Here is a 9,251-nt window from a genome sequence, read left to right as displayed (position 1 = left end):
GGTCACTATGATGGCACAGAGGCACAGCGTCTCCAGGCACGGTCACTATGATGGCACAGAGGAACAGCGTCTCAGGCAGGGTCACTATGATGGCACAGAGGCACAGCGTCACCAGACAGGGTCGACGATGATGGCACAGAGGCACAGCGTCTCAGGCAGGGTCACTATGATGGCACAGAGGCACAGCGTCTCTAGGCAGGGTCACTATGATGGCACAGAGGCACAGCGTCTCCGGCAGGGTCACTATGATGTCACAGAGGCACAGCGTCTCCTGGCAGGGTCACTATGATGGCACAGCGTCTCAGGCAGGGTCACTATGATGGCACAGAGGCACAGCATCTCCAGGCAGGGTCACTATGATGGCACAGAGGCACAGCGTCTCCGGCAGGGTCACTATTATGGCACAGAGGCACAGCATCTCCAGGCAGGGTCACTATGATGGCACAGAGGCACAGCGACTCCGGCAGGGTCACTATGATGGCACAGAGGCACAGCATCTTCAGGCAGGGTCACTATGATGGCACAGAGGCAGAGCGTCTCAGGCAGGGTCACTATGATGGCACAGAGGCACAGTGTCTCCGGCAGGGTCACTATTATGGCACAGAGGCACAGCATCTCCAGGCAGGGTCACTATGATGGCACAGAGGCACAGCGACTCCGGCAGAGTCACTATGATGGCACAGCGTCTCAGGCAGGGTCACTATGATGGCACAGACGCACAGCATCTCAGGCAGGGTCACTATGATGGCACAGCATCTCAGGCAGGGTCACTATGATGGCACAGAGGCACAGCGTCTCAGGCAGGGTCACTATGATGGCACAGAGGCACAGCATCTCAGGCAGGGCCACTATGATGGCACAGAGGCACAGCGTCTCCTGGCAGGGTCACTATGATGGCACAGCGTCTCAGGCAGGGTGACTATGATGGCACAGAGGCACAGCGTCTCAGTCAGGGTCACTATGATGGCACAGAGGCACAGCGTCTCTAGGCAGGGTCGATATGATGGCACAGAGGCACAGCGTCTCAGGCAGGGTCACTATGATGCCACAGAGGCACAGCGTCTCAGGCAGGGTCACTATGATGGCACAGCGTCTCAGACAGGGTCACTATGATGGCACAGAGGCACAGCGTCTCCAGGCAGGGTCACTATGATGACACAGAGGCACAGCGTCTCTAGGCAGGGTCAATATGATGGCACACAGGCACAGCGCCTCAGGCAGGGTCACTATGATGGCACAGACGCACAGCGTCTCCAGGCAGGGTCACTATGATGGCACAGAGGCACAGCGTCTCCAGGCAGGGTCACTATGATGGCACAGAGGCACAGCGTCTCAGGCGGGGTCACTATGATGGCACAGAGGCACAGCGTCTCCAGGCACGGTCACTATGATGGCACAGAGGAACAGCGTCTCAGGCAGGGTCACTATGATGGCACAGAGGCACAGCGTCACCAGACAGGGTCGACGATGATGGCACAGAGGCACAGCGTCTCAGGCAGGGTCACTATGATGGCACAGAGGCACAGCGTCTCTAGGCAGGGTCACTATGATGGCACAGAGGCACAGCGTCTCCGGCAGGGTCACTATGATGTCACAGAGGCACAGCGTCTCCTGGCAGGGTCACTATGATGGCACAGCGTCTCAGGCAGGGTCACTATGATGGCACAGAGGCACAGCATCTCCAGGCAGGGTCACTATGATGGCACAGAGGCACAGCGTCTCCGGCAGGGTCACTATTATGGCACAGAGGCACAGCATCTCCAGGCAGGGTCACTATGATGGCACAGAGGCACAGCGACTCCGGCAGGGTCACTATGATGGCACAGAGGCACAGCATCTTCAGGCAGGGTCACTATGATGGCACAGAGGCAGAGCGTCTCAGGCAGGGTCACTATGATGGCACAGAGGCACAGTGTCTCCGGCAGGGTCACTATTATGGCACAGAGGCACAGCATCTCCAGGCAGGGTCACTATGATGGCACAGAGGCACAGCGACTCCGGCAGAGTCACTATGATGGCACAGCGTCTCAGGCAGGGTCACTATGATGGCACAGACGCACAGCATCTCAGGCAGGGTCACTATGATGGCACAGCATCTCAGGCAGGGTCACTATGATGGCACAGAGGCACAGCGTCTCAGGCAGGGTCACTATGATGGCACAGAGGCACAGCATCTCAGGCAGGGCCACTATGATGGCACAGAGGCACAGCGTCTCCTGGCAGGGTCACTATGATGGCACAGCGTCTCAGGCAGGGTGACTATGATGGCACAGAGGCACAGCGTCTCAGTCAGGGTCACTATGATGGCACAGAGGCACAGCGTCTCTAGGCAGGGTCGATATGATGGCACAGAGGCACAGCGTCTCAGGCAGGGTCACTATGATGCCACAGAGGCACAGCGTCTCAGGCAGGGTCACTATGATGGCACAGAGGCACAGCGTCTCCTGGCAGGGTCACTATGATGGCACAGCGTCTCAGACAGGGTCACTATGATGGCACAGAGGCACAGCGTCTCCAGGCAGGGTCACTATGATGACACAGAGGCACAGCGTCTCTAGGCAGGGTCAATATGATGGCACACAGGCACAGCGTCTCAGGCAGGGTCACTATGATGGCACAGACGCACAGCGTCTCAGGCAGGGTCACTATGATGGCACAGCGTCTCAGACAGGGTCACTATGATGGCACAGAGGCACAGCGTATCAGGCAGGGTCACTATGATGGCACAGAGGCACAGCGTCTCCGGCAGGGTCACTCTGATGGCACAGAGGCACAGCATCTCCAGGCAGGGTCACTATGATGGCACAGAGGCACAGCGACTCCGGCAGGGTCACTATGATGGCACAGAGGCACAGCATCTTCAGGCAGGGTCACTATGATGGCACAGACGCACAGCGTACCAGGCAGGGTCACTATGATGGCACAGAGGCACAGCGTCTCCAGGCAGGGTCACTATGATGGCACAGAGGCACAGCGTCTCAGGCAGGGTCACTATGATGGCACAGAGGCACAGCGTCTCCGGCAGGGTCACTATGATGGCACAGAGGCACAGCATCTCCAGGCAGGGTCACTATGATGGCACAGAGGCACAGCGTCTCCGGCAGGGTCACTATGATGGCACAGAGGCACAGCGTCTCAGGCAGGGTCACTATGATGGCACAGAGGCACAGCGTCTCCAGGCAGGGTCACTATGATGGCACAGAGGCACAGCATCTCCAGGCAGGGTCACTATGATGGCACAGAGGCACAGCGTCTCCAGGCAGGGTCACTATGATGGCACAGAGGCACAGCGTCTCCAGGCAGGGTTACTATGATGGCACAGGGGCACAGCGTCTCCAGGCAGGGTCACTATGATGGCACAGAGGCACAGCATCTCCAGGCAGGGTCACTATGATGGCACAGAGGCACAGCGTCTCCAGGCAGGGTCACTATGATGGCATAGAGGCACGGCGTCTCAGGCAGGGTCACTATGATGGCACAGAGGCACAGCGTCTCAGGCAGGGTCACTATGATGGCACAGAGGCACAGCGTCTCCAGGCAGGGTCACTATGATGGCACAGAGGCACAGCGTCTCCAGGCAGGGTCACTATGATGGCACAGAGGCACAGCGTCTCAGGCAGGGTCACTATGATGGCACAGAGGAACAGCGTCTCTAGGCAGGGTCACTATGATGGCACAGCGTATCAGGCAGGGTCACTATGATGGCACAGAGGCACAGCGTCTCTAGGCAGGGTCACTATGATGGCACAGAGGCACAGCATCTTCAGGCACGGTCACTATGATGGCACAGAGGCACAGCGTCTAAGGCAGGGTCTACTATGATGGCACAGAGGCACAACATCTCCAGGCAGGGTCACTATGATGGCACAGAGGCACAGCGTCTCAGGCAGGGTCACTATGATGGCACAGAGGCACAGCGTCTCAGGCAGGGTCACTATGATGGCACAGAGGCACAGCGTCTCTAGGCAGGGTCAATATGATGGCACACAGGCACAGCGCCTCAGGCAGGGTCACTATGATGGCACAGACGCACAGCGTCTCCAGGCAGGGTCACTATGATGGCACAGAGGCACAGCGTCTCCAGGCAGGGTCACTATGATGGCACAGAGGCACAGCGTCTCAGGCGAGGTCACTATGATGGCACAGAGGCACAGCGTCTCCAGGCACGGTCACTATGATGGCACAGAGGCACAGCGTCTCAGGCAGGGTCACTATGATGGCACAGAGGCACAGCGTCTCTAGGCAGGGTCACTATGATGGCACAGAGGCACAGCGTCTCCGGCAGGGTCACTATGATGGCACAGAGGCACAGCGTCTCAGGCAGGGTCACTATGATGTCACAGAGGCACAGCGTCTCCTGGCAGGGTCACTATGATGGCACAGCGTCTCAGGCAGGGTCACTATGATGGCACAGAGGCACAGCATCTCCAGGCAGGGTCACTATGATGGCACAGAGGCACAGCGTCTCCGGCAGGGTCACTATTATGGCACAGAGGCACAGCATCTCCAGGCAGGGTCACTATGATGGCACAGAGGCACAGCGACTCCGGCAGGGTCACTATGATGGCACAGAGGCACAGCATCTTCAGGCAGGGTCACTATGATGGCACAGACGCACAGCGTCTCAGGCAAGGTCACTATGATGGCACAGAGGCACAGTGTCTCCGGCAGGGTCACTATTATGGCACAGAGGCACAGCATCTCCAGGCAGGGTCACTATGATGGCACAGATGCACAGCGACTCCTGCAGGGTCACTATGATGGCACAGCGTCTCAGGCAGGGTCACTATGATGGCACAGAGGCACAGCGTCTCAGGCAGGGTCACTATGATGGCACAGACGCACAGCATCTCAGGCAGGGTCACTATGATGGCACAGCATCTCAGGCAGGGTCACTATGATGGCACAGAGGCACAGCGTCTCAGGCAGGGTCACTATGATGGCACAGAGGCACAGCATCTCAGGCAGGGCCACTATGATGGCACAGAGGCACAGCGTCTCCTGGCAGGGTCACTATGATGGCACAGCGTCTCAGGCAGGGTGACTATGATGGCACAGAGGCACAGCGTCTCAGTCAGGGTCACTATGATGGCACAGAGGCACAGCGTCTCTAGGCAGGGTCAATATGATGGCACAGAGGCACAGCGTCTCAGGCAGGGTCACTATGATGCCACAGAGGCACAGCGTCTCAGGCAGGGTCACTATGATGGCACAGCGTCTCAGACAGGGTCACTATGATGGCACAGAGGCACAGCGTCTCCTGGCAGGGTCACTATGATGGCACAGCGTCTCAGACAGGGTCACTATGATGGCACAGAGGCACAGCGTCTCCAGGCAGGGTCACTATGATGACACAGAGGCACAGCGTCTCTAGGCAGGGTCAATATGATGGCACACAGGCACAGCATCTCAGGCAGGGTCACTATGATGGCACAGACGCACAGCGTCTCAGGCAGGGTCACTATGATGGCACAGAGGCACAGCGTCTCCTGGCAGGGTCACTATGATGGCACAGCGTCTCAGACAGGGTCACTATGATGGCACAGAGGCACAGCGTATCAGGCAGGGTCACTATGATGGCACAGAGGCACAGCGTCTCCGGCAGGGTCACTCTGATGGCACAGAGGCACAGCATCTCCAGGCAGGGTCACTATAATGGCACAGAGGCACAGCGACTCCGGCAGGGTCACTATGATGGCACAGAGGCACAGCATCTTCAGGCAGGGTCACTATGATGGCACAGACGCACAGCGTACCAGGAAGGGTCACTATGATGGCACAGAGGCACAGCGTCTCCAGGCAGGGTCACTATGATGGCACAGAGGCACAGCGTCTCAGGCAGGGTCACTATGATGGCACAGGGGCACAGCGTCTCCAGGCAGGGTCACTATGATGGCACAGAGGCACAGCGTCTCAGGCAGGGTCACTATGATGGCACAGAGGCACAGTGTCTCCGGCAGGGTCACTATTATGGCACAGAGGCACAGCATCTCCAGGCAGGGTCACTATGATGGCACAGATGCACAGCGACTCCGGCAGGGTCACTATGATGGCACAGCGTCTCAGGCAGGGTCACTATGATGGCACAGAGGCACAGCGTCTCAGGCAGGGTCACTATGATGGCACAGACGCACAGCATCTCAGGCAGGGTCACTATGATGGCACAGCATCTCAGGCAGGGTCACTATGATGGCACAGAGGCACAGCGTCTCAGGCAGGGTCACTATGATGGCACAGAGGCACAGCATCTCAGGCAGGGCCACTATGATGGCACAGAGGCACAGCGTCTCCTGGCAGGGTCACTATGATGGCACAGCGTCTCAGGCAGGGTGACTATGATGGCACAGAGGCACAGCGTCTCAGTCAGGGTCACTATGATGGCACAGAGGCACAGCGTCTCTAGGCAGGGTCAATATGATGGCACAGAGGCACAGCGTCTCAGGCAGGGTCACTATGATGGCACAGAGGCACAGCGTCTCAGGCAGGGTCACTATGATGGCACAGAGGCACAGCGTCTCCTGGCAGGGTCACTATGATGGCACAGCGTCTCAGACAGGGTCACTATGATGGCACAGAGGCACAGCGTCTCCAGGCAGGGTCACTATGATGAGAGAGAGGCACAGCGTCTCTAGGCAGGGTCAATATGATGGCACACAGGCACAGCGTCTCAGGCAGGGTCACTATGATGGCACAGACGCACAGCGTCTCAGGCAGGGTCACTATGATGGCACAGAGGCACAGCGTCTCCTGGCAGGGTCACTATGATGGCACAGCGTCTCAGACAGGGTCACTATGATGGCACAGAGGCACAGCGTATCAGGCAGGGTCACTATGATGGCACAGAGGCACATCGTCTCCGGCAGGGTCACTCTGATGGCACAGAGGCACAGCATCTCCAGGCAGGGTCACTATGATGGCACAGAGGCACAGCGACTCCGGCAGGGTCACTATGATGGCACAGAGGCACAGCATCTTCAGGCAGGGTCACTATGATGGCACAGACGCACAGCGTACCAGGCAGGGTCACTATGATGGCACAGAGGCACAGCGTCTCCAGGCAGGGTCACTATGATGGCACAGAGGCACAGCGTCTCAGGCAGGGTCACTATGATGTCACAGAGGCACAGCATCTTCAGGCAGGGTCACTATGATGGCACAGGGGCACAGCGTCTCCAGGCAGGGTCACTATGATGGCACAGAGGCACAGCGTCTCAGGAAGGGTCACTATGATGGCACAGAGGCACAGCGTCTCAGGCAGGGTCACTATGATGGCACAGAGGCACAGCGTCTCCAGGCAGGGTCACTATGATGGCACAGAGGCACAGCATCTCAGGCAGGGTCACTATGATGGCACAGGGGCACAGCGTCTCCAGGCAGGGTCACTATGATGGCACAGAGGCACAGCATCTCCAGGCAGGGTCACTATGATGGCACAGAGGCACAGCGTCTCCAGGCAGGGTCACTATGATGGCATAGAGGCACGGCGTCTCAGGCAGGGTCACTATGATGGCACAGAGGCACAGCGTCTCAGGCAGGGTCACTATGATGGCACAGAGGCACAGCGTCTCCAGGCAGGGTCACTATGATGGCACAGAGGCACAGCGTCTCCAGGCAGGGTCACTATGATGGCACAGAGGCACAGCGTCTCAGGCAGGGTCACTATGATGGCACAGAGGAACAGCGTCTCTAGGCAGGGTCACTATGATGGCACAGCGTCTCAGGCAGGGTCACTATGATGGCACAGAGGCACAGCGTCTCTAGGCAGGGTCACTATGATGGCACAGAGGCACAGCATCTTCAGGCAGGGTCACTATGATGGCACAGAGGCACAGCGTCTAAGGCAGGGTCTACTATGATGGCACAGAGGCACAGCATCTCCAGGCAGGGTCACTATGATGGCACAGAGGCACAGCGTCTCAGGCAGGGTCACTATGATGGCACAGAGGCACAGCGTCTCAGGCAGGGTCACTATGATGGCACAGAGGCACAGCGTCTCCAGGCAGGGTCACTATGATGGCACAGAGGCACAGCGTCACCAGACAGGGTCGACTATGATGGCACAGAGGCACAGCGTCTCCAGGCAGGGTCACTATGATGGCACAGAGCCACAGCGTCACCAGACAGGGTCGACTATGATGGCACAGAGGCACAGCGTCTCAGGCAGGGTCACTATGATGGCACAGAGGCACAGCCTCTCAGGCATGGTCACTATGATGGCACAGAGGCACAGCGTCTCCGGCAGGGTCACTATGATGGCACAGAGGCACAGCGTTACAGGCAGGGTCACTATGATGGCACAGAGGCACAGCGTCTCAGGCAGGGTCACTATGATGTCACAGAGGCACAGCATCTTCAGGCAGGGTCACTATGATGGCACAGAGGCACAGCGTCTCCAGGCAGGGTCACTATGATGGCACAGAGGCACAGCGTCTCAGGCAGGGTCACTATGATGGCACAGAGGCACAGCGTCTCAGGAATGGTCACTATGATGGCACAGAGGCACAGCGTCTCCAGGCAGGGTCACTATGATGGCACAGAGGCACAGCGTGTCAGGCAGGGTCACTATGATCGAACAGCGTCTCCGGCAGGGTCACTATGATGGCACAGCATCTCAGGCAGGGTCACTATGATGGCACAGAGGCACAGCGTCTCAGGCAGGGTCACTATGATGGCACAGAGGCACACCATCTCAGGCAGGGTCACTATGATGGCACAGAGGCACAGCGTCTCCTGGCAGGGTCACTATGATGGCACAGAGGCACAGCGTCTCAGGCAGGGTGACTATGATGGCACAGAGGCACAGCGTCTCAGGCAGGGTCACTATGATGGCACAGAGGCACAGCATCTCAGGCAGGGATACTATGATGGCACAGATGCACAGCGTCTCCTGGCAGGGTCACTATGATGGCACAGAGGCACAGCGTCTCCAGGCAGGGTCACTATGATGGCACAGAGGCAGAGCGTCTCTAGGCAGGGTCACTATGATGGCACAGAAGCACAGCGTCTCCAGGCAGGGTCACTATGATGGCATAGAGGCACAGCGTCTCAGGCAGGGTCACCATGATGGCACAGAGGCACAGCGTCACCAGACAGGGTCGACTATGATGGCACAGAGGCACAGCGTCTCAGGCAGGGTCACTATGATGGCACAGAGGCACAGCGTCTCAGGCAGGGTCACTATGATGGCACAGAGGCACAGCGTCTCCAGGCAGGGTCACTATGATGGCACAGAGGCAGAGCGTCTCCAGGCA

The sequence above is a fragment of the Streptopelia decaocto genome, assembly GCF_964273445.1.
Source record: "Streptopelia decaocto genome assembly, contig: HAP1_SCAFFOLD_113, whole genome shotgun sequence".
Taxonomy (NCBI): Eukaryota; Metazoa; Chordata; class Aves; order Columbiformes; family Columbidae; genus Streptopelia; species Streptopelia decaocto.
Note: the sequence above shows the minus strand (reverse complement) of the source record.